General features: G+C 65.9%; 1 protein-coding gene across 2 annotated transcripts in view; it reads left to right on the top strand.

The window, feature by feature from the left end:
* Window positions 1-3688: 3688 nt before the first annotated feature.
* ATP2B2 (ATPase plasma membrane Ca2+ transporting 2) overlaps window positions 3689-25084 on the top strand; it is a 142723-nt gene continuing 121327 nt past the window's right edge. Inside the window, exon 1 of one of the 2 annotated variants that reach the window (XM_062200453.1) lies at window positions 3689-3920. The gene's annotated coding sequence lies outside the window, so the exon portion shown is untranslated. Of the gene's footprint in view, window positions 3921-11195; window positions 11282-25084 lie in introns of those variants that run through there. The other variant, XM_062200452.1, reaches the window with a different exon arrangement.

Below are 25084 nucleotides of genomic sequence, written 5' to 3'. Positions count from 1 at the left end.
TGGGCACACAGGGCACACACAGGAGCCTTGTCACGAGCACACAGGGCACACACAGGAGCCTGGTCACGAGCACACAGGGCACACACAGGAGCCTGGTCACGGGCACACGGGGCACACACAGGGCACACACAGGAGCCTGGTCACGAGCACACAGGGCACACACACAGAGCACACACAGGAGCCTGGTCACAGGCACACAGGGCACACACAGGAGCCTGGTCACAGGCACACGGGGCACACACAGGAGCCTGGTCACGGGCACACAGGGCACACACACAGGGCACACACAGGAGCCTGGTCATGGGCACATGGGGCACACACAGGAGCCTGGTCACAGGCACACGGGGCACACACAGGGGAGGAGGCTGGTCACGGGCACATGGGGCACACACAGGAGCCTGGTCACAGGCACATGAGGCACACACAGGGGAGGAGGCTGGTCATGGGCACACAGGGCACACACAGGAGCCTGGTCACGGGCACACGGGGCACACACAGGGGAGGAGGCTGGTCACGGGCACACAGGGCACACACAGGAGCCTGGTCACGGGCACATAGGGCACACACAGGAGGCTGGTCACGGGCACACGAGGCACACACACAGGGCACACACAGGAGCCTGGTCACAGGCACACGGGGCACACACACAGGGGCACAGGGCACAGGGAACACCCACAGGGCACAGGGCACTTGAGCTGCAGGCCCACGCATCAACAACCTTCTGGGACCGCGAGCCCTGAAGCCCGAGGCTGGTGTAGGTCTCCAGGAAGACCTTGCTGCTGAGCGCCACAGCTGCCCCTGTTCGCCCACGGCCCTGCAGGTCTGGTCTGGGAGCCTTTTCCTGGGCCCTGGGGATGGGTTTTGCCTGGTTCTCAGTGGGGAAGGCCTGGCTTTAGGACCTGCCTCGGGGAGTGTACCTGCAGTGGCCACATCCTGGGGCGCCTGCTGGGTCCGGCACCTCTCAGCCGCCCGCTTCCCCTGTGTCCCCAGGGCTCTCCAGCCAGTTACCTGGCACCATCTGAGTGTGATCTCGAGACCATCCCCCTGCCCACTCTCGTGCCTGCCCCGGTGCTGCTCCGGCACCCTGCCTCTCCCTGGGGCCCCTGAGCTAATTGCAGGCTTCCCTAAATCATTGCGCTGAAGAACTAATTAAATCAGGGTCGGCCTTCCATTTTCTGGCTCAGGACAGGCAGCCCAGGATCCTGACAGCACGGAGCTTAGTTGGGGTTTGAGAACGGCTGGGTTTGGGAAGAGCGGGAAGGCGGGGCATTTGCCCACCTGCCGCGGTGCACCCTGCCGGGGGCCCCCTGTGCTCTGGTCGGAGGCCTGGAGAACTGGGGTGCAGCCAGCGAGAGGTCGTGAGGAGGCAAAGAGGATGTGGCCCATCCCCCATCAGTAGGGGCCTGGCGTTCAGCCCCAGCCCTGCCCTTGCACGGCCCCGCCCTGTCTCCCGGCCCCTCCAGCTCTGCGCCCTGCTCAGCCATGTCCCCTCAAGCTTGCACCGGCTGTGGCCGCAGGCAGCAGGGGACTGTGTTAGTGGCCACACCCCCGTCTTATTGCAGGGACGAGGTGCTGAGCTGATTAAAGAGGCCCAGGAGTGCATCCACTGCATGGCCGAGGACCCGCGCTCTGTGCCACGCTCAGCTCAGTGCCCGGGGCGGAGTCTGGTTTGGGTCCCAGTTAGCTGTGACCTGGCAAGTGCCTCTGTGTTCCCCTGCTACAGGATGGGCGTGATGATAAGCGCACGGCTGTGCTCTAGGCCAGACACCCTCAGTGCCCTGAGTTTGAGGCGCTGCTCTGCCCAGATCCCAGCCTCCTGCTAGCACACCCTGCGGGAGGCAGCAGGTGGTAACTCAGGGGTTTGGGTGCCTGCTACTCGTGTGGAAGACCTGGGTGGAGTTGCCAGCTGCCAGCGTCGTCCCAGGCCAGTCCTGACCACTGTGGGCACTTGGGGAGTGAGCTTGCTCTCCCCCTGCACCACCTCACCATTAGGTCAACGCATACATTTTAAGCTACAGTAAAGTGGGTTCGCTTGTGCCAGGTATGCAGTTGGCGCTCCATCACTGCCAATGGCTTCCAAACCAGGCTCCGTGCCCTGGTGCGGACATGGCAGTGGCTCCGTTCTACAGGTGAGGTTCACACAGGTGAGGCCACTGGGCCATGGCCACGGCCACACGGGGTGCAGTTCCCACCCCCAGGGCTGGGCCGGGCGGGGGAGCCGGCAGCTTCCCTCAGGGGCCTGGCGGTGGCATTGAGAGGTGGCTATAAATACGGGAGGCGAGGGGCTGCCTAAGTAGGCCAGGAATGTGTGCTAGTCATTGAGGTCAGAGCGGCCGCCACGGTGCGGGCTGAGAACCGCGCATCCAGGAGGGGGCCTCCCCCACCCCAGGCTCCTGGGAAGCTGAGGCTGAGGCCCAGGGCTGTGCCGGGTGGGGTGCACGCCCTCTGCTCTCAGGCACACGGGGAACCATGCCCCCATCCGCTCACCTCCGAGAAATCCTTCTGCAGCTTGGATCCAGATGGGCCGCCTCCAAGCCCTCCCCGCTCCCGACCAGCTCAGAGGATGGCACCACCAACGTGCCACTTCTGTGTCGTGGCCCGGACCCCCGCCCTCACCATGGCTGGTGAGGCGGGGCCGGGCCCCCCAGTTTGCTGATGCCCGTGGCGTGGTGCTGATGGGCACATGAGGTCACATCCAGTGACTCATGGTCCCTAACGAGACCCAAACCGCCCCCACCCTGCTTGTTTGGGGGAATGGTGACGTTAGCGTCCACACAGGCGCCATGGAGAACCGAGATGTTTTCCTGCGTGCCGTCGGTTGCGTGTGTGGTGTGGGGATCCAGTCTGTGCCCCCGACAGGCATGAAGCATGCCGGCCCTCCAGGGCTGACCCCTAGGTTAAATCAGACCTCCAGGCTGTGGGGTCCGAGCCCTCCCCCTCACTGCACCTGCTACCTGACAGTCAAGTGCAGGGAGCTCCTGGAGGGCCTCGAGTTGTATCCGTGACCATCACGCCCTCGGTCACCTGTCTCCCTGCTCCCTGGGACCACCTCGGCGGCCAGCAGGCAACATTCCAGAGCCTTCCGTGCCTGGTGTGAGACCTGGGCTCACAGCCCCTCTGCCGGGTCACAGAGGGCTGGGAGGTCTCCCTGCCCCAGGGGCACACGGCTTAGGTGAGCCGACCCCTGCAGAGTGCGGAGGTGCAGGCCGGCCGCCTGCGAGGGCAGTGCAGGGAGTGGAGAGCCGCTGTGCATGGCGTCCATAGGGGGACATCCCAGCAGCCTGACCATGCTCCTCTCACTGTGAACCCGGGGAACCTGAGGCCCCCCGCCTGCCCCTGGGCTAGGACCCCAGGCCGCACCTCCAGTCTACAGTTGCCCGCCGCCTCCTGGGTGTGGAGGGGAGGGGCTGAGGACAGGACCCACCTGCCCAGGAGCCTGTACCAGGCTCCTTCTACCTGCACGCCCCCTGTGCCTCCATCCTCGGCCTTGGAATCCCAGGCAAGGACTCCCCCCCCCCCCCCCCGCCCCTCGCTCTTTGATTGCTTTGGCAGGAGCAGGCGTGACCTTTGCCTTGTGTTATTTTTAGCGGAGCAGGTGAGGGGCGGTCGGAACCTGGGCGGGAGCTGCCTGGCGATGCGGTGCCTATGGGGGGGGCCTGGTTTTTTTCGACACGGTTAGACGCTGCAGCCCTGTGAAGTGGGAGGACAGCATTCGCCGGGCGCCGGGCGGCCACGAGCCCATTGCTCAGAAGCCGGCACTAAGGACGCCACGCTACAGAGGAGGAGCCAGGGGCAAGGCGCTGACCCCAGGCTGTAGCGTATGCGAGAGGCCGTGCAGGGAGAGGGCAGGGCCGGCCCACACCGCGCCCACCTGTCTCCAGGTCCACCATTCCCCCGGCTGCTGGAGGAAGGAGAGTCGGGTGAGGCCGGGGGCGTGGGCCTCGGGTGGGGCGGGAGCTGCCGCGGGAACGTCTGAACGGGGAGGTTCTGTGGGCGCTGGGGCATTGGTCTCAGCAGTGAGAGAGGAATCGGGGTGCAGAGGGGAAACTCGCCAGGGTCAGGGCGCCCGCTCCCGGCACGAACATCCGGGTGGAGTGGTGGCGGCTGAGCTGGGGGAACCAGAGCAGGGGGCTGTCCTGGGCCCCGAGGGGTGGTGCACTCCACCATGGTGCCGGGGCGGGGCTCCCGGGTCAGTGGTAGTTGTGCTCTGTGGTGATTGTGTCTGTGGGACAAGGGTCCAGCATTGGCCCTGGCGAGCCCGGGGCAGGGGACACCAGTCAGGAGCAGCGCGGCCACGAGTGTCCACCGAGCCCACGGGCCAGGTTCTCGTGTGGGTGCTGCTGCGAGGGCCGGGGAGGAGCTGGCAGTGTCTCCACGGCTGCGCTCGCTGACTGCCGAGCCTCTCACGGGCAGCATCTCGCTTTGTTCTGGGACCAGACTGAGGCACGTGTGGTCATGGTGTTACCCATAGAGAAATGAGGCTCGGGAAGGTGTGATGAGTGCCCGGGCTCATGCAGCCCCGTGAGCAGCAGGAAGCAGATTTGGGGCCCCGGTATTTGTTCCAGAGCCCAGCCTCAGCCAGGAGCCACCCGGCCCCCAGTCTGGACCCGCGTCAGGGCCAGGTTTCTGGGGGCCAGCAGCTGAGCGCCCCCCCAAGTCTCAGGGAAGATGGTTATCCTTGTGGAGGGGACCCAAGGGGCCTCCCCCACCCTCACTTCTTTCTTTCTTGGCAACCGCGCCCCCTCCTGCCAGCTCCCTCCTAGGAGGCAGATCCCGCAGCTAACGTGCCGCTGCCACACCTGGGACCTGTCCATGCCTTCCCGCGTTCCCATCTCATAGATGCAGCAGCCGAGGCTCAAACCAGCGTGGCGCTGGCTCCGGGCCACCCCATAGCAGGTGGGAGAGCTGAGCTTCGGTCCCCCTGCTGACCTCCAAGCCCCAGAAAGAAGCAGCAGCTGGCAAGGCCCCCGCATGTGCTTCCTGTGTTGTTGGGTCACTGCAGCCCGCCAGTGGGGTTGGCGGGTCCTGGGGTCCGGGGGCTGCCCCGCTGTGGCTCACCTGTCTGCTGCTCCAGCACGTGCGTCCCCTGCCCCTGGGGCTGCCTGCTGCTAAACGTGTAGGCCCATTCCCCTCTGAGTCTCAGGGCAGATGGCCTGCAGAGCCGCCCCCAGGCCTGGACGCCCCTGCTGTGAGCAGGTGCCCCACCAGGCGAGCAAGCACTGGCCTCCCAGCCCTGGCTTTGCTGGGAGTGTCTGGGCCTCAGGCTGTCCATCTGTAACATGGATCGGGCTGGACGGAGTGGCGTGGCAGCACCCCCAGCCCCTCGGGCCACCAGTCTGTATCAGGCAGCCTAAATCCCGAAGGAAACTCCTGGGCCCTCCAGTCCCGGGAAACGCGTGGACGCCCACACGGGGGCGCCTCCTGAGGCACCACCCAGGCAGGGTCGGCGCCGCCCGAGGACCTTGTCGAGTTCCTCCGACCCCTGCTGCTCCCCTCGGCCACCTGCAGGAAACCCAGCAGAACCTCCGTATTCTCCAGACCTCGAGCAGGGAGCAGAGAGCAGGCCTTTGCATGAGCCATCCCTGTGGCCAGGAGCCTCACCCCCTACTGGGGAGCTGCTGCTCAGCCCTGAGACCCCAGCTCGGTCATCACCCTCTTGGGGAAACCCTGGGTGGTGGCCTGCTCCTGCCAGGGGTGCCCGGTCCTCTGCCCACGTCTCTCTCTGACCCCACGAGGGCAGGCACCGCCCAGCACTATGTCCTCAGTGCTGAGCACAGAGCCTGGGAAGCAGGTTCCTGGCTGGTATCTGTTGAATGAACGAGAGCGTGCCCATTTTACAGAGGAGGAGCCCGAGGCCAAGGGCTCTCCCAAAGTCACACAGTCCATCACGTGGAGCAGAGATTTGAGCTGAGCCCGTCAGACCCCGCTCCCAGACTTTGTACATCCCCCCTCCCCGACTCCCTCACTGCCTGTGAGCGCCAGGGGCAGCGCAGGGCTCAGTGGCTCTGAGAACCTGGCCACCAGGGAGCGTCCTGTACCCTTGCCACGTCCCCACGAGCCCTGCAGCCAGGATCCGGCTTCCGATCCTGGCTCCAGCGCTGCAGTCCCACGCTCATGGCCCCCGTGCTGCAGCCCTGGGTCTCCTCATCCCTACAACGGGGCTGGCACTCTGCATGGGGCAGGGCAGTTGCCGGGGAGGAGGGCGGGTGTGTGAGTCGGCGCCCGGGGCAGCGCTCAGCAGAGGCAGCCGTGAGCAGGGGGCTCCCTGTGCTCCCTGGGGCATCCGCTGTGCTCCCGGTGGTGTCCGCCCTCAGACGGCTGGCAGCAGGCTCCTCGGCTGCCCCCTCTGCTCCTGTCCTCTCGCACCCCTCGTTCCATGCTGGGTCCCCACACTCCTGCACAGGGGGACGCGCTGTGGGGAGGACAGTGTGCTTGTGCTGCCACGTCGCTGTGTGCCCCTGAGCAAGTCACCCACCCCCTCTGGGCGCATGCCCTCGGCAGGCTGTCCTGGCGGTGGGGGGGAGTGAGTGCCCCAGCGCACAGTAGGTGCTCAGCGGGTGGCAGTTTCCCTTCCCTCTCGTCCTAGTACTCTCGACTCTGGCCCCCACCCGCTCTGTTCCCCCCTGTTCCTCCTCCCCCTCCTCTTCTGGGAGTCAGCTTTGCAGCAAGAGTGAACACACACAGATTTGGCGCTGACTGGGGGCCCAGCAGAGCGCCCGCCCTCACCAGGGGCTGCACAGATGCCGCTGTCCAGTGACCCACAGAAGGGATCACTGATGGTCGCGTGTCAGGCGCTAGGTAGCTGAGCGGGAGCGCTTAGGGGCCAGGGCTCCTCCCCGGGGGTGCAGGCACCGGGAGTGCAGCCCTGGGCCCGAGAGTGCTGGTCCTGGGAGGACGCCTGTGGATGGGGTGTCGGAGTGAGACCAGGGTCTCCCTGTCCCCGCCCAGCTGGACGTGGGGAGGGAGCCGCACTCACGGGTGGGCTCAGAGAACGGCAGTTCCTAAACCAGACCACCACCACCCCCACCCCATGCACCCAAAGATCATGTCCCGAGCCCCGAGAGCCCGGGCCCACCAGCACTGCCTTGGAGGCGGTTCGGCCGATGCGTGCTGAGGCCCTGTGCCCAGTGCTGGGGATGCCATGGCAAAGGAGGCCCAGTTTCCTGTCCCTGGGGCCCCCTCGCCCGGCAGACGCACGTGACAAGGTCACTCGTGGCTCTGTGCAGGTGGGAGGGGGGACAGTGGAGAAGAAGCCAGGGAGGCTTCATGGAGGAGGGGCTGCTGGGAGCATGGGAGTGGAGGGGCCATGAGCTGCAGGGGCCTCGTGGGGGCAGGGGCACAGAGGGAGGGGTCTGGATCATCACACAGTGAGGACCTGGGGTTTGCGCTGAGGGCACTGGGGAGTCACAGTCAGATTCAGGCGCAGGACCAAGCTGGGAGCAGCCTCGGGTCCGTGCTAACAAGGCACCATCAGCCCCAAGAGATAGCGCCCATGAACTTGTGTTTCCTGGACCTGGAAAAGTCTGCCTCCTCCAGGGAGTCCTCCGGGAGTGGCTCCTGAGTACCCCAGGCTTCCCGGGTTGGGAGTGGGCTCTGCAGGCTGCCTTTGGGGTCAGGCTGGCCCCCCGGGTAGGGGAGGTGGCGTTTACCAGCACCGACCCCAGCCCCATGTGGGTAGCAGGCCCAGTGGGCGTCTCAAGCCAGGGAGACAGCTGTGGGGACCCCAGGTCCGTGGGCTCAGGCTGCAGCCTAGAGCCGTCCTCACCTCCAATCCCAGCTCGCTGCTCTTTCCGTGACTCAAGAGCATCAGTTTGCCTCATCTGTGGATTGGGGCTAAACGCAGGCCCTCCCTCACCAGGTTCCGTGAGGCTCACACGTGCATTCCTAACAGGGTGCCTGGCACACAAGAGAGGGGGCGGCACCGCAGCAGGGAACTGGGGGTTGGGGTGGAATGTCGGGGGGCAGCCTTGGGCCTGCCAGTGTCCTGGAGAGCAGCCAGGGGGGTGGGCAAAGTGGCCTTTGGGGAGCCCACCCTGGGTTGCTTCCGTAACACCTACTGTTCTGCCAAACGGGTGTCACTGGTCCCATTTTGCAGGGAGGCAAACTGAGGCTTGAGGGGACTAAGTTCTTGGCCCAAGGTCACAGAGCCGGTTAGCAAGGGAGCCGGGAGTTGAACCAGAAAGCCTCAGCCCCAAGTTTGATTGGCTCCAAGAGTTCCGGGCCTGGATGGGAGCAGGGAGTAGGGGTAGGGCCCCGTGGAACTGCAGGAGAAACACAGGTGTGTCAGGCTGTGCGTCCCTTGGATCCACGTTCCGTGGCCCCTCGAGGTCACGACCCTGGGGGCCCCCGGGTTTTTCCTGAGGCTGGAGTGAGTCGAGGGGGGATGCGAGGGAGGGGCGCCTGCTCTGGCCCCGTACCCCGGCCTCCACTGCTCTTCCACAAGATGGGAAGCAGCCCAGCATCTCCCAGTGTGATCTGTGCCGGCCAGGGGCCCAGCCAGCAGCTCCCGGTGGCAGCCGACCCCAAAATCCCCTGCCCCGTTGTGTGGGGACCTGAGCCAGGCAGGTGCCGGCGCGGCCCTGCTTCCTGTTCCCACGCCTGGCTGCACCCCGCCCACACCTGGCCGTGTGTCCCTGCCCCACCGCCAGGCAGCCTGACCCTCCCCCCCAACCTGCAGCCCCCGGCCGGTGGGCCCGCTGAGAATCCGCCCCGTGCCGCCCCTCTGCCTGGGCCTTTTCCCCAGCCCCAACCCTCAGGCCATGTCCGCCCTCGGCCAGGAGGGGGTCTTGCCGCAGGCCTCCTGCCTCTCTCGCCCTCTCGCCCGTGGGCGACCCTGACCCGGTGCTTCCAGCCTTCCCAGAGTTGCAACACCGGTGCCATTGTTTGTCCGATTTCACAACAGCGCTGCTGCCTGTCCCTGTCCAGCACCCCCTGCACATGAACACATCCTGGAAGGCCAGGTCCAGGGGCAGGGGACAGGACAGGCCAGGGCCGGGAGGCCAGGCTCCACCCTACGGAACAAACCTTACTCCGTGGGCTGCTTACACCTGCTTCTTCAAACCTCAGTTTGTTCATCCGTAGAATGGGAGACTCTGTCATGCGTTCTTGAGGGAGGCTTCTGGTTCTGACCATTGACGAATAGAAGTTACTGAACGGCTGCAGTGCGCAGTCAGAGCTGAGACAGAGGAACGAGCCGGCTCAGGAAGGGCTGTCTGCAGAAGGGGCATTTGAGTTGGGCTTTGAAGGGTGAATAGGAGTTGTGAGACTAGCCGCAAGGTATATGTACAAAGAAAACTTTTCCAAGGGTGCTGCTCAGACTTTGGGCTGCCCAGGACAGGCAGCATCAGGCCACTGGGTATGGACCCACAGGCTGAGGACACGGGGCCTAGAAGCCAAGGATGCCAAAACCCACAACCGCCGGAGAGTTTGGCTCCTGGTGGCTGCTGGAGAGAGTGCGGCCCACCTGAATGGGGGCTGGTGGGCAGGTGATACACAGGACCTCCAAGAGGACAAGGGTAGGGCTCCCAGCCTGCCCCCCCAGCCCCCTTCCAGGTGTGGCTGCCGCCCACAGCAGCCGCGCCCTCCTCGCCTGTGCCTGTTGCCAACCTGAGGTCCTAACCGCTGCTTCGGGGGCTGTGGGCTCTGCCAGGCTCCAGAAACAGTGAAGGGGTGATGCGGGTTTCCTGGGTCAGACGCGGGGGCTGGGGCCACAGCCAGCCCTCCACCCTCCGCCCCCCACCCCACCGGGCACCTCCACGGGGCCCCCAGGCTCAGGGGCTTCGAAAGGCCACTGCAGCCCCGGAAACCCGCCCAGGTGGCCCTGTGGAACTCAGCCCCTGTGGTAGCTCCCGTCCCGTAGACTGTGCCATCCCGTGGCGCTGCTGGGCGGGCCTCTCGCAGGTATGGGGGTGACGGCCTCAGTCGGGGGCTTCCTGGGCCTCGTAGTCCCCCGCCCCCTGGGCCCAGGGCCCTCTGTGAGCACCCAGGCAGCAGCAGCCTGAGGGGCCGAGGGGCCCCTGTGGTGGGGCGTGGGGGTGGAGAGCCGGGGCCCGAGCCTGGTGCCGCGGCCGCGGGTGCTCGGCCTCGCCCCCTGCCGCGGCCCCTCCGCTCGGCCTGGCTCTGATTTTGGTGCAGTGCAGGCTCCCAGCTCTAACGAGACAAATTGATAATTCTGTGCCAGCGCCGGGATGCAGCGGCTGCTCGCGCGCAGGCAGCGCGGAGTGGGGCGGGGGGTGGGAGCAGCCAGGGTTCCAGGGTTCGGACCTGCCTGCTGGGCAGCTCGGCCCCTGCCCCCCCCCCCGCCCCCTAATCCCCTCCCCCACTGAGAAGCTGGTCCTGAAGTCCCTCTGCCCCCCCACCCCCGCAACAGGGCACCCTCTGGGGGAAGGGAGTGGGCAGTGCGCTCTAGAGAAGGCCCTCACCCGGGAGAGCCCCTGACCTTGCTCCTCTGAGGTCTGGCCATCTGGAGTGAAAGGGGCAGGAAGAAGTGGGCACTGGCTGGGGGGACAGTCCTGCAGGGTCCTCCCCTGGACAGGAGATGGTCAGCCCGACTGCTCACAGATGTCCTGCTCAGTGTGTGGCTGCACAGACCCCCGGGGTCCCTTGAGGGGGTCTTCCGCCCTGTCCACCCCTCCCAGTAGGGCCAGCAGGGCTGACTTGCAGGGCCTGCTACCCCCTCTGCCCGGGTGGCCACGCCACCACAGGTGTGCTTCGCCCTCTTCCAGTCCAGGTTCCCTCCCCCCTACCCCATGCAACCTTGGCCCCCCAGCTCTGGGGGTGCCCTGGCCAAAAAGTGGGGGAGCCAGAGCCGCTGTCCAACCAAAGGACTCCCCTAGAAAGTAGGGGACGACTCAGGGACACTTGTGCCCAATGCTCCCCTCTGGGCTCCTGCTGCGCCCCCCCTCCCCGCACCACCGGGACCCCTCCCCTCCAGCCCAGCCCCGGCCCTGCCCTCTCGGCGCCCTTGACGTGCGCTCCTGATGCTGGGGAGCCGCCAGCCTCGGCTCCGCGCGATCCCACGGGAAGACGGAAACCCGCACAGCGCGGCGCGGTGGTTCGGTCCGCCCCGCGCCCCTCCCCGCCCCCGCCCCCTCCCAGGTCGCCTTCGCCCGCGGCAGCAGCGGCTGCGAGAGGCCCGCCCAGCAGCGCCCCCGCCCGCGGCGCCGCGGGATGGTACAGTCTGCAGAGGGAGCGGGCGCGCCGGCCGGCTCCGCGCGGCGCCCGCTGCCGCACCGCGACCTGGGGCTGCCCGCTCGCCGCCGCCGCGCGCCCCCGGAGCTCCGTAAGTACTGGCGGCCCCCGGCACGAGGAAGCGGAAAATAAAAAGCGCCCCGCTCGGCTCCCGCCTGCCTCCCGGACGCATTTTATTTGGTTTCGTTGGGCTTTTCCAGCGCCGATGGTGGAGGGGGTGGTAGCCGTGTTTGTTTATCTGGCAGCAGCGGCGGAGGGAGACGTGGAGTGGGGGTCCCTGTGCTGGGGTTGCGGGCACCGCGAGCTGCGGATACGGGCAGGGGGCCTCGGACTGACGGTCGGTGCACGGGGTCCCGGGGAGAGGTGCGGGGCAGCCGCGGACTGCAGATGCCACCGGGGACGTTATGCAAGGGCTGGCGAGCCGGCGGCCGCGGGCACGGTTCCCTCTCGCGGAGCTGTGTCCCAGGGAGAGGACGGGGACCAGAGCGTGCCCCTCCCTCCCCCGGCCCACTCTGGCTGGGATCCCAGGAAAGAGGCTGAGGAGAGACCCCCCCCACGGAGGGTCCCCCAGAACGCAGCCGTGTGCCGGGACCCCCGCTCAGGCCGGCCGGCGCAGGTGGCAGCGGGGCCGCGTCCCCCAGCCCTCCGTGGCAGGAGAGGGGTAGCCAGGCCATTTTGCAGCAGTCATGCTGGGTGGCGGAGTTGGCACTGCCGCCCGGAAGCCGGCTCCTCCTCGGCCAACCTCGGTGGCCTGGCTGGGCGCTAGGACACCTGGGGCGCCTCCCTGCCCCCGCAGGGTCAGGATCCAGAAATACAGCCATGGGGCTGGGGACTCCCCGGAGAGGGGGCCGCTGCGTGCAGCCACCCTTTGTGGCCGAGTGGCCGGTGCGTGCTGAGGCTGCCCGCTGTCAGCCTCTGTGGGGAGGGGGGTCTTCGCAGCTGGCCTGGCCCCATCACACCAGGGCTCTGGGGGTCTTGCCCCCGCCAGAGGCTCAGCCGGGCTCGACCTTCAGAAGGGTGAGTGAGGGCCAGCCCACAGGCTCCTCGGCTGCACCGCGAGGAAGGGGCTCCCGGTGCTCCCGCATTGCTCTCGCTGCGAGGAGGTGGCGCTGACGTTTGGGGCATTGCCAGTCCAGAGAAATTCTGCTTTGACGTGTGCGGTGGGGGAGGCTCCGAGCCAGTCCAGGCCGCGCCTGGGAACTCCGTGGAGCCAGCGGTGCCAGGGAGGGGGCTGCAGGGGGCCGCGGGGGTGGGGAAAGACCCAGGGTAGATGCTGGCTGCTGTTACTACCAAGCCAGCTTCACAGCCCCGGTCCTGTGCAGCCAGGGCCCGTACAGGGCCACGGACTCACTCCAGTGCACATGTAGGAACCCAGCCCCCCCCCCCCAGAAGTGCCTGGTGCCCGCCCAGATCATATGCATGGGAAGTCCTTGGGCACACACACACAGGTGCCCCAGCACCTGGACACGACAGCTCACATGCACAGCACACGCACCAGCCTGGGAGTGCAACGTGCCCCCCCCCCACAGACACACACACGCATGCAGCAGGCTGCACACAGTACCCTGCAGGTGCCCCCGGAGTGGAGTGTCCCCGGGTGAATCCCACAGCCTCCGAGGGCCATCTGCGTGCTGGGACCTGCCCAAGGTGAAGGGGGCAACTCCGTAGAGGCTGCAGCTAGTCCCCCCTCCTTGCTGCCACGCGTGCAGGGGGCTTTGTGGCCCTGGGGTCTGCCCGTGAGGACAGAGGGTGAGTGCGTGCCCCCTCTAGGAGGGAGGGCCGCCATGTCCAGGGACCTCACACTGGCCTCAGCAGGGCTATCTTGGGATATTGATGTTCTGCGGGGAACCTGCCCAGAGCTGGAAAGGAGGCAGAGAAGGGGTGCGCAGCGCTGCTCCCCGCGGGTCCAGACCTTTCCTGCCAGGTGCTTCCTGGCCCCACAAGACAGGCTGGCTGTGGGGTGGGGGCCTGAGAGCGGGACCTGGGAAGCCCCCAGCAGCCCCCTCTAAGTCTTCCCCAGAGCTGGTGCAGAGCTGGGGACGCAGGTCCTGCTGCTCCCCTGCCTCGAGGACCTGGGTAAATAGCAGGAGCCGGCTGGCAGCTTTCATGCTCAGCGGCCGCAGGCGTCGCCCGCTGGGCTGCCTGCCACCCCACTGGCCCCACCACCCAGGCCACGGCGCTGTGTCCAGAGAAGTGCAGTCCCCCACCAAGGTCACACAGCTGGGCCATCCCCGCCTCCTCTCCCCTGCTGCCCTGATTGGAGACTGATTCCAGTTAGGAGCCCAAGAACTTGGGATTTGGGGTTTGCATTTTTTTTTTTTTTTTTTTGCAAGACTGCAAGAAAGGACGGAGGCGTGTGGGTGCAGGCAGAACCTCCCCGGGCAGCTGTGGCCTGTCCTGGACAGCCAGCCGCGCCCTGCCCCCGCTCCCCGTGGAATTGGCGCCATCTGAGATAGGAGTGTGTGTTCTCAGGTTGCCTCGCCGGGCCCGTCTCCAAGAGGGAAACTGAGGTGCAGCCAGGGAAGGGATTGGTCCAAGGTCACACTGTTTTCCCTGGAGAGCTGGGATTCCCTGCTGAGCTCCCGCAGGCCCCACGTCCCAGCAGTGGGGCCCAGCTTGCTATCCTGGCTCCGCCCAGGTGTTCAAGTCCAGGTGCCGAGGACAAGCGCCCCGGGCCCAGCTGTGTGACCTTGGGTGCCTAGTCCCCTCCCCTGTGGCCAGCAAGCCCATCCGTGCCCTGCCTTCCCCACGGCCGTCCGAGGAGAACCTTAGGCACTAGAGGGCTACGTGCAGAGGTGAGGTTGGCCTCGGGGTCCAGAGCCAGAGCCGGAGAGCACCTCGCCGCTGTGATTGGCCAACGCCAAGGTCGGGAGAGGAAGAAAGGAAGGGACGACCCCGGGCTGGCGTGTCCCCGGCCTCCGTGACCTAAGGATACCTGCAGGGCTCTACCATGGCCTTCGGAAGAGGCTGGGGACAGCATTTTTAGGGCACGTCGGGTGCTCACCCCTTTTGCTCTGTACCGGGAGAGTTGAGGGAGCTGGGGAGTGGGCTTAGGGGTGCTCACAGGCTACTGGGGCTGGACGTCCTGTGGCCCCTGCTCCCGCCAGGGCAGGGGAGACAGGCCTGTCCAGTCAGTGGCAGAAGGAGACTGAAAGCCAGGTCTCCTGCCCGCCCCCGACCTGGCTGTGCCCTGTCCAGCTCAGTCCAGCCCTCCTGGTGGGGCTCAGTCACCATATGCAAAAGGAGCCCCCCTCGGCAGGCGACCAGGAGGGCCACACTGGGCTTGGGTTTGAGGCCCAGGCTGCTGCTGCCCAGCCGTGCGACCTTGGAGAGACATTGCCTCTCTTAACCCTCGCCCTTCCCGCCCCTGGAGCCGAGGCCCTGGAGCAGGGTTTGGGAGGGGGCGGCTGACATGGCGGCAGGAAGCAGCTTGGGCACAGGGGAGCTGCAGGGTCCAGGTGGGAGCCCTGTGGTGCAGCGCGCGACTCCGCCAAGCCACCCTCGGCTTCAGAGCTGTGTGGGCACCGCACACACGTGTGTCGTGGGGAGTGGGCCGGCTCCCAAACCCCCAGCCCAGCCTGGGGCACAAGAAGCAGTGGGCGCAGGAGGCTGGGACACAGCCCAGGACCCCCGTGCCTCTCTCCAAGGCCAGAGCCTTGAACCTGGAAAGATGGAGCTGTTTCTCCTTCACATTGTGGGCATCAGACAGGGGAGGAGGTCCCCGGGCAGAGGCATTCGGGCCCGGCTTTGCTGCTCGCCGACACCTGGCAACAACTGGGGTTGAAGGTGCCAGGGTGGGCCTCGGTCCCTCCGTCTGTGCAGTGGGGCGATGGTTGTTCCCAGTTCTAAGGCTGATGATGCAAGGGGCTCATGGGAAAAGGAGCGGGCGTGAGGTGTGGCACTCATGGTGAGACCCCCTCCTCCTGGTACAGCAGATGGAAGCTTTCAGGGCAGAGTCTGGCTGGACTGAGGGTCCGGGTGTGAGTTCGAGACCTGCCTCCCTGAGGAGCCAGGTACCTTTGAGTCAGCCACTTCGCCTCTTGCAGACTCGGTTTGCTGAACCGTAAAATGGGTGCGTGCTCCCTGGGGGGCTGCCTTCAGGGGGCTGCTGGCTGACTATGGTAAATGCATGAGTCTTCAGGGACAAGTGCTGGGGCCCTGCTGCCAGGTGGCCTGCAGAGACACGAGCTGGGACACCTCTGCAGGGTCAGAGTTGCCCAGACGGGAGCCAGGGCCAAAGCCAGCAGCAGGGCAAGCAAGGGGGCCAGTGGGGCCGGGGCCAGGGCCGCTCAAGCTGCTGGGGCTTGGGGGACAGTGCCCTCCAGTGCCGGTGACCTTGGGTGAGTCACGTCAGCCCTCTGCTCTCCAAGTGCTGCCTTGGGAGCCCGGCTGGGCCGTGACCCTGCCCTGATGTTCTCGATGAGGACCAGCTCTGCAGCCAGGGGCACCGGAGGTTGGAAGGAGGGCAACAGAGGTTACAGCTGCCGGTGGCTCCCAGTGGCTGCCATGGCACATGGCTGGGAGCCGGGCAGCTGCCAGCAGCAGTGGTCCTGCCCTCCCTGGCTGAGGGCAGTAGGGGTGCAGGGCTGCGTCCTGGGAGAACCCCACCATGTGCCTGCATCCTTGCGCCCGCTGGGGCTCGGGGGCTCAAATCTCTCTGTGTCCTCTCAGGGGGACACCAGTCGTCGGGTTTAGGGTCAGGAAGAGCCTCCTGGGGTCACCCCTGCAAAGACCCGTTTCCAGCTATGCCCCAGCCTCCAAGGGGGCTTTAAACGCACATCTGGGGGCCCCCGCTCAGCCAGCGCAGCCGCTGACACATGGGTCTCTCCCACGGCGTCTGCCTCGCTGTCACCATTTTCCGTGTAAAGAACCGAGGCCGGGGAGGTTGGAATCCACCCACTCCCGCAGTGAGCGAGGGGCAGGGCTGCGGTGCGGAGCCAGGGCCCTTCCCGCCTTTGTGGAGGTGGCTGGCAGGTGCCCCAAGAGCCTGCGGCAGGAATTCAGCCAGCCCCGAAAGGACCAAGCGCCTGCAGCAACCAGTGCATGGCCAGGGCATGGGACCAGCAGTCCCTGCTCACCTGTGCTGCTGGCTGCAAACCTCAGTGTCCTCATCTGGAGGATGGGCACAGCATCCCCAACCCCTGGGCTGAGAGTCACTGCCGGGAGCCAGCGCGGCCCCTCAAGGCCCTGGTGGGTGTCAGTTTCACCGCCCGTGCGGGAGGGTAACCACTCAGCCAGGCACAGTCCTGGGAAGGGCTTGGCAGCTGTGTGCGTGGCTGAGCAGCGAGTGACTTTGCCTCAGTTTGCTCTTCTGTGAAATGGGGTGACACAGGCACCACCTTCCCAGCTGATGTGAGAGGCTGGCAGAGTCTGGCCCGGGCTGCAGCTCCTCCCCTGTAGGATACAGTTGCTGTGTGTGTCCGAGAAGCCGGCCAGTGGAGGCTCCGCGCTGGGTCCCAGACATCCAGCCTCCCTCTCATTGCTCCCCGACCAGTCAGGAGCCCCGATGGCTCACACAGGTTTGCGGTATGTCAGGCGTGAGAAGTCGGCCGTGTAGGCTGCGTGCAAGGACCACGCACCCTATCTGTGCAGTAGGGGTCCCCGCAGGGGTCAGGTGGGGCCCTGAAGCCCATCCCCCACAGACCCGGAGCGACAGGGACAGCTGTACCCTCCTTGCTGCGTGGGACTTTGCTGAGGTCATGCAGAGGAGACGCTTGGCTCCAGGTTTCTTTTTATGGCGTCCAGACCGAAACTATGATGCCCGTGTTCACCGCCGTGTGCCCTTGGGCCGGGAGCCCTGCTCCTCTGAGCTTAAGAACCGTCTCACAGATGGTGCGTGGCCTGAAACAGCAGACGTGTGCGCAGGGACGGGTGCTGTCCCGTGGAGGCGGCTGTGGCTTCCCCCCCGGCCAGGGAGAGGGACATGGATGCGCTGACCCCGTTTTGGGTCCCGGCGCCCTGCAGCTCAGCGGTGGGGGCGGAGTTTCCCACCTCTCTCCACGTTCTCTAGGGCTGTCCACTGGATGAATCCAGCCCAGCCCGGCTGTCTTGCTGCCGGCAGTGCCCACGTGGCAGGGGGAGCTGGGCTGTGGGGGTTGTGCAGAGGGTAAGGGTCCTGCAGCAGGCTTTTGGGGACATCCCCCAGCCTGCTGAGGCCTCCAGGCTGGGCAGGAGCCCCGAGCGCTTGTAGAACAATGGGGGCTGGGCTCCTGGCTTCTGGGTCTGCCCCTGTGGGACTTGCCTTCGCAGTGGGGTAGCATAGGTTAGGGACAAGGCCTGGACCCACGCTGCCTGGGCTCAAACCTGAGGTCTGGACACTGACCAACTGTGTGTCCTGAGTCATGGCACCTCATTCCCATGGACCACGAGTAGGAGGACCGCAGTGCCTACCGCACCACGGACGGCGAGGTGCGCGCTTGCACGTGTCTGGAGCCCAGTGCTCCTTGCAACTCACCCTGCCTTTCAGTTTTCTCTTTAATTCCAGGGAACTTCAAAAAGTTCTTGGAAAAGTGGAATCCAAAGTTTATTCTGGTGCAAAAAAAACAAAAGGGTTTAAAAACCAGGCATAGTCTCAAAAAGTTCATGGAAAACTCACATTCTGAAAAAACGACGTGTAGGCCTCACGTCTTGTGCTCCTGCGTTGATTCCACTCTTCCAGACTTTCTAAAGTCCCCTTGTACCATGGCAGTGTGCACCCCAGGTGCTGCAACTTGGAGTCATGAATCCCGTAAGATCAGACTTAGAGACGGACTTGTGAGGGCCACCAGGTTGGTGAGAGCGAGCCAGGGGTCCCTGCTGCCTCCCTGGCTCCCGCGGGCTGAGCCCCTCCCAGGAGCACCCACCTCCCAGGGCTGTTGGGAGGGCTCCCCAGGTGGCGTGTGTGTCCCTGCCCATGTGCAGCAGGTTCTCAGTATAAAGAGCAATGCAAAACCAGTGGAGAGATCACAGCACGGGGAGGAATCAGAAGCATGGACTTGGGGGGAGGTCCTGCGGGGGGCCCCACCCTGCCCCACCCCCTTGCCGTCTGACCCGATACAGGTTCTGTCCCACCACCTGTAAAGTGGGCGTGATGAGAGCACCCCATTTTGCAGAAGGTTAAGTAAAATTGCAGTGTTGCAGCTGCTCCTTGGGGGAAGTGCAGGCAGTGATGGGTGACCACCCTCTACCAGGTCTCTTCCAGTCCAGTAGACGGGAGCCAGCGTAAGCCTTGGGCTCAGCAGACAGCTGGGCCACAGGGGCCATGGTGCGTGCTGCTTTTTGCACAGGGTCCCAGAGTGGGCTCCAGCAGCCAGGACCCGACGGCAGTGTCCCCGCACTGCCCCACAGTCCTCTTGGCCAGGTCGGCCCACAGCTCTGTGGCTCCCACAGAGAAGGGAGTCTCTTGTGCTTCTAGAAGAAGCTGCAGCCAGAAGCGGCATCCGCCAGACTGGGGCTGTACGAGGTCGTTAGGGTCGTCATCACACCTGGTTCCCATCCTCCTGCTGGTGTCTGCGCACTTGGCCCCCACAGGGGAAGGGGCGAAACTGGGCCATGCACCCTGCCCACAGGGGCCACGCTGAGCAGCCCGGCTCTATTAGCCTCCAGGTGGCTCCTTGGCGGTTGCCAAGGCGGTCCAGCACAGAGTGGCCTGGATGGGGGCCAGGAGACAGAGACCTGGCCAGGGATTCTAGGTGACCTTACACAAGTCAACCCTCTCTGGGCATCAGTCCCCCATTGTTGAACCAAGGGCTTTGGGACCAGATGCCCCCTCCACCCCGGTCCCAAGACGAGAAATGTCTGAAATCCGGAATCGCCCCAGCCCTGTTGACAGTCGCCCTCGAGGGGAGGGGGCGGGGCTGCAGGGAGGGAGCAGGTGTCTGCCTGTGTATCTGGCGCCAGGCTCCCCAGGCACCAGCAGGACAGTGCCCAGGAGAAGGGGCAGAGGGCAGGCAGCTCCCAGTGCGGCCTCAGCCTGGTCCGTGGGGAGCTGTGCGTTCTGGCTGCACCCTAGACACGACCCCACCTTGGGGCAAGAGAGCAGCCCACGGCCCACAGGTCGGATTGAGATGGGCGTGCCCTGTGGGGGCAGTCTTCAGGGGAGGGGCAGCCGGAGCTGGGGGGCGGGAGGGGGCGGGGTGGCGCCCCACGCTGACACCCGGCCCTGTGTGGGCTGCGAGGCCGCCGGCTCCTGGCACGTCCCAGCCGCTGTGTGCGGGCCAGAGGTGAAGAGCTCTCCGGGCCTCTTCTCAGTCTGTCAGCTCCGTGACTCACTCGAGCCGACAAGGAGGCCCTTCACCTCCCACCCCAGCCACCTGGGGCTCTCTGAGCTCACGGCGTCCAGGAGAGGGGCGCGAGGGAAATCAGTAAAGCCAATATTGGTAAAGTCGGCGGCGTGTGCCGGGCTCAGCGCCAGCGCAGAAGCACCACAGCTCCACGGTGCTCGCGGGGGGCACAGGCAGCCGGGCACGCGTGGTCGCTGAGCGCAGGCGCGCAGCTGGGCCCCTCGGCCGGGCCTCCCCGTCACACTCCCGGGACCCACGGGGCCTGCGCTCACTCGTGTGTGGTGAGGAGTCGGCAGCCTGGTCACCCCTTTTTCAGATGTGACCCTAAATGCTTGGGTCCAGCGCTCTTGCTGGCTGTTTCTCTGCCATCCGAGGGACCCAACTCTGCCTGCTGGGGCAGGGCATTGGAGCTGAAGGGAGGTGCCAGCTGGCCCGGCCCTGGGCCCTGGGCAGTAGGACCCCAGGCCCCGCCCCAACACTGACCCCGTAGTGAGAACGGCTGCCATTGGCTCCCAAGCCCCTTTACCCCCACAGCCGCCATGGGGGCCGCTAACAGAGGAGCCACGCGGTGCTCTCCGTGAAGCTGGGAGGGGCAGAGCTGGGGGACCCCAAGCCCCAGCTCATCCCTGCTCCACCCTGTGCGCCGGACCCAAGGGGAGACCGGGGCCCGGAGCGCAGTGGCTAAGGCTGCAGCGCAGCAGCGGCCCAGCACTCGGTCCCTGGTACCAGCGGCTCCCAGCCCTCCAGGAGAGGGGGCGGGGCCTCGGGCCAACCGCAGGGAGGAATAGAGCGAGAGGCCTGTGTCCCCAGCACGGCGGCCGCTTCAGGCTGGCCTGGAGGGTGCCTCTTCCGCAGCAGCCCGCCCGGGTGCCCCCCACCCCCCAGGAGATGCGGGTGCCACTGTGAGAACTGGGGGCGGGGTGGATGGAGGGGGGCGGAGCCAGCTGAGTGGCGCCTGGGGGGGCTGCTGCTTTCTGGCCTCAGTTTGTCACCTCTGGAGTGGGGGAGGGGGGGCAGTCGCGGGAGGCCTGGGGCTGTTGCGCTCATCCTGCCCACTGTGGCTGGGCCCCCAGCTACACGGACTCAGCAGGAGGGTGGCGTGGGTGTGGCCACTGAATGTCCTTTGAGGGGCTGTTGTGGTGTCTGTGGGGCCTCCTGGGTGCTGTTCAGAGACAGCTTTCTGTGCCGGGGGAGCATGAACCCCAGAATGCAAGGTTGTGACCTCCCAGGAGGGGTTGGCCGGAACCTGAAGGCCCGAGCTTGGGGCCCCAGCACTGACCTTGAGCCATGACTTAGCCCCTCGGTGCCTCAGTATGTCCGCCTGGGAAGCAGGATGCCTGGGAGCGCCCTCGTCCCAGAGTGCTGTGCGGGTGAGAGGAGCGCAGGGCAGAGCCCCAGAATCACTGTTGGAGGGCAGGGACCCGCGCCCCTCCCCCCGTCTCACCCCAGCCGCCTCCACAGCCCCCGTGGCCAGCGCTGGCCAAAGTCCCCTGCTGCCCGCTCCAGCGTCCCACCTGTGTCCCGTCTTCGCTGGCCGTCCATGCCCGCAGTCAGCGCACATCGAATCTCCTGGTGCCACGTGCAGTGGGGCTCTGCTCCTCTAACCTTCCCCTGCCTTTGAGTCTGGGCTGGGCCCCTCCTGGGTGCCTCCGAGCACCGCCTCCCGGGGAGCCCTCCTGCCCCTCCCTCTGTCGGCAGCACCCCCAGCCACACGGTTTGTTCCTTCCAGTTTTGTTGGAACACCGCTTGTGGAATGAGCTCGTGGTGTTGAGTGAACAGAGGGCCCACGGTGGTCCCCGTATCCTCTCGCCCCTGCCAAACGGTACTCATCCGGGGGCAGTGTTTCTGCTTAAAACTCAGCCCTCCTCCTGGGTTGCCCGGGACCACACACTGACTGCTTTCCGCAGCCTGTGAGCCCCTCACTGCACCCCTTCTGGCTTCGGGCCCCAGGCCCTTTGCACGTGCTGCATCTCCATCCTTGTCCTCCTGCAGGCTCACGCTCATGTGCTAAGCTGCGTGTCCTGGGGTGGCCGTTCCCATCTCCAGAGAGAGGCTCCTGCCCGGCTGCCGGCTCTCCCGTGGCTTTCGTCACAGCAACGTCATTCTCTGCCCCTGCTGGGTGTCTGGCTCCCCACTGGACAGCTGGGACCGGAAGCCTCCCTGTCCTCATCACCGCTGCTTCCAGGAGCCTGGGGCAGGAGGAGGAGCTCAGCCAATGTTTGTGGAATGAATGAATGAATGAATGAACAAATGAACTGGCCAGGGCCAGATAGGCGGCGATGGGGAGGGAAACAGCTGGCCGTCCTCTCTCACAGGGGCCGTGTCCTAGGAGACGTTCTTTGAGAGCCGTTCTGAGCGGCAGCTGCGGCCACGTTCAGGTTCTGGCTCATCTTTGTAGGGGCCACTGTGAGCGGGGGCCCAGAACCCCCACCAGCTCGGCCCACCTGCCTTCTGGGAGACTCGCTGACCCTTCCCAAGGTGGAGGGCAGGGCCCTGGAGGAGGGTGCCATAACCCGCCTCCTGTGGTGCGCAGCCTAGCCGGGGCCCACACAGAGATGAGCAGCTGCAGTAGGGGGCAGGGGGAGCTGGGGAGGCGCCTTTTGGGCTGGGGGCTGGGGCTGCAGGCAGCCTCCCCAGGGGCAGAGCTCTTGCTCGTCCCGTTCTCCATGGTGGCCCTGTTGGCAGTGGCTCCACAGGGTCCTCTCTCAGCGTGAAGAGAACTTGACTACAGGTTCGGGGCCAGGGCAGTGGCTGCTGATCCGGCCCACGCCAGGCCCCAGGGAGCCCGGTGCCTATCCCGTGATGCCCACCTGCCCCCCGCCAGCCTCCTCCCCCAGCAGAGGCCCCTGGAGCCACCACTTGCTGCGTCCCCAAGTCGCGAGGTGGCCAGAAAAGAAACCAGGCGGCAGCAGCTTGGAAAACCCTGCTTTCTTTTTCTAAAGCTCATTCGTCCGAGTTACAGAAATAGCGGCCGCTTGCCACACGCGCGGACGGCCGCCGAGGACCTGCAGCAACAGGGAGGGTGTTCTTGTCCCCACGTCCCTCGGGGCCCCGGGTGCCATCCACCCTGGGGGCACCTGCGTCTGCCATGTTTTCACAGCCCTGAGGTCCACCAGCCGCCGTGGGTTCATTGGAAGCCGCCTTTGTTCACTTAGCATGGTATCTTGGCCATCCTGATGGCTGAGAGTGACAAGTGGCCAGGTCAGTGTGGATGACAGGAGCTTGGGAGCTGCCGGGCCTGATGGTGGCCAGCTGGGATGTACCCCCTCTGTGCCTCCCCATGGGGGTAAGGACCGGACACGCGTGCAGTGCTCAGCCTGGCCTGGCGCTGTGCGGATGCCCAGCTCAGCTATGGCGTCCAAGGGTGGGGCGCCCTCAAAGGACGCATGTTGCTGCCCGCCCCGACCCAAGCAAGTGCAGGGAGTCTGGGCCAGGGTCTAAAGGCCATTTACAAGCAGCCACACGTGCGCAGGGACAGGAGGCAGCGCCGGGAACGGGGCTCAGAGGTCAGGAGAGCAGCGGCACAGTGGGAGAGCTGCTTCCCTCGGCGTAGCTGCGAAACATCCGAGGCTTCTGCTGCAGGGCAGAGTCGTGCAGGGGCCCCAGGCCCAGCCGCTGCCCGGTGCGGGGGCCCCCGGGAAGCCACACGCAGCTCTGGCTGCGGCCCCTGAGCGCCGGCCCTGTCGTGTCACTGAGCCTTTCTGAGCGTGCCTTTCCAGGCTTCACCTCCATGGCTGAGAGCACGCTCGGCATCCGTCTCTCCACATCCAGTCCCGAGCCAGGGTTCCGCCCTTCTTTACGGCTGAATACTAATTCTTTGTGTGGAAAACCCCATCCCATGTGTCTGTTCGCCCCACAGTGCCCACCGAGGTTGATTCCGTCTTGTGGCTACTGGAAGTGCCGCTGCGGTAGCCGTGTACGTGCGGGGGCTCAGGTGTGCCAACTCCGAATCCTCCATGTGTGGACCCGGAAGCAGAGCCGCTGGCATGCAGAGCTGTCACGTTCAGTGTTCTGAGGCGCCTCCAAGGCCAGAGCTGAAGTTAGCACGATGGCTCCTGGGAGAGGGGACCAGGGCCACGAGGAGGGCGGGTCAGGGGGACCGGACACAGGTGGAGGTGGTGGATGGCGGCCACCACACAGTTGGCAGCGTCAGGTCACACCCCAGGGGAACGGAGGGACGGCGCCTGGGCCAGGAGGGCGCTGGATCCTGCTGGATGCAGGAGCCTGTGCACAAGGCGTGCGTGTTAACCCAGCTTTCTGCAAGACAGGGTGAGCCAGTGCCACCGGCGGACCGGGTGTTCCTGCCGTACCTCGCTCCGCGTGCCCTGTGGCATTGCTGCTCCATTGCATGAGTGAGAAAGCCGAGGCTCACGGCTGCGTGTGGGACGGGACCCAGCCAGGGGTGAGGTGACCCTGTGCCCTTAAGATACCCTTGTTGCCCCAGGGGGGTCGCGGCTGGAGGGACAAGGCCGTACAGGGCAGATGGGGGACTGATGGGCTCGGGGACCAATAGGAGGCAGGGAAGGGGAGGCCTGGCTGTGTAATGAGGGCGTGTTCCGGACGGACCCTGGCAGAACAGTCCTTCCTAGAGGGCTGGGGAGATCTGTGATCGTCCCCCACATTCCAGCTAGGACCCGCTGTGTGCCGCACTGCATTCAGCAGGCAGCGCCCTGCCCCGTGGCACCTGCTGGCACCTGCTGTCCCGTGAGTGGGGACTGACCCTAAACAAAGACACAGAGGGTGGAGCAGAGCAAGCACGGGACGCAGGAGGAGAGGGCTGTTTGCGGTCTGTGGCTCACAAGCTTCGTGGGCAGGGGGCTTGGGGCGGAGACCGCGTCAGCCGCGTGGGTTCCAGCGAGACAGGCCATGCGCAGTGCTGAGGAGAGCGCGTGGGTGTGGGGTGCAGGTGAGTGAGCTGAGCCTGGAGGGAGCGCGTGGGGGCCCCTGGGCTGGCCTTGCTGTGGAGCGCGGTGCAGAGGAACTGACCTATCTCGGGCCATGGGCGTGAAAGACCATGGGAGGCAGGGGGCTGGCAGGGGGAAAGATGGCGGCTCGGTCCAGGGTGGAGCCTGTGGGCTGGTGAGCCAGGAGCCCGTTGCGGGTCCATGGGGAAGGCGGCGAGGCGGGTCTGGCAGATGCATGTTGGGTGGGGTGGGTTCATCTGGAGTGGCAGTGCATCGTCTGCAGCCTACGTGGGTGGACTGGGGGTGGGCAGGTGGCTGTGTGGTTCAGTGGAAGGAGGGATGGAGGGATGGGTGGGTGGGTGGAGGGGTGCAGAGTCGTGGAGAGAGGGGGAAGAGAAAGGAACCGGACCTTGATTGCCGGAGCGAGAAGTCCCGACTTCCTCAGAGGCAGTGAGAGCCGTGGCAGGCTGAGAGCGCCTTGGGTGGTCCCTGGCACCACAGCCCCCAGCCGGTGACTGCAGTAGACCCTGGCCAGCCCTGGTTGCCTCTGTCCGCCCCCCACCTCATTCATTGAGTCATTAGCGAGATTTCACTGAGCACTGCCTCCGACTATCGGTGCTGGGCACACAGTGAGGATGAAGTTGTGGGGCCCGTGCCCAGGGCCACAGAACCAGACACGCTGAGCGGGGAGGGTGCTCTCTGTTGTACAGGGAAGCTAACTTCCTGCAG

Source organism: Lepus europaeus, chromosome 9, assembly GCF_033115175.1.
Source record: "Lepus europaeus isolate LE1 chromosome 9, mLepTim1.pri, whole genome shotgun sequence".
NCBI classification, from domain to species: domain Eukaryota; kingdom Metazoa; phylum Chordata; class Mammalia; order Lagomorpha; family Leporidae; genus Lepus; species Lepus europaeus.
Note: the sequence above shows the minus strand (reverse complement) of the source record. Positions and strands in the feature narration are given on the sequence as shown.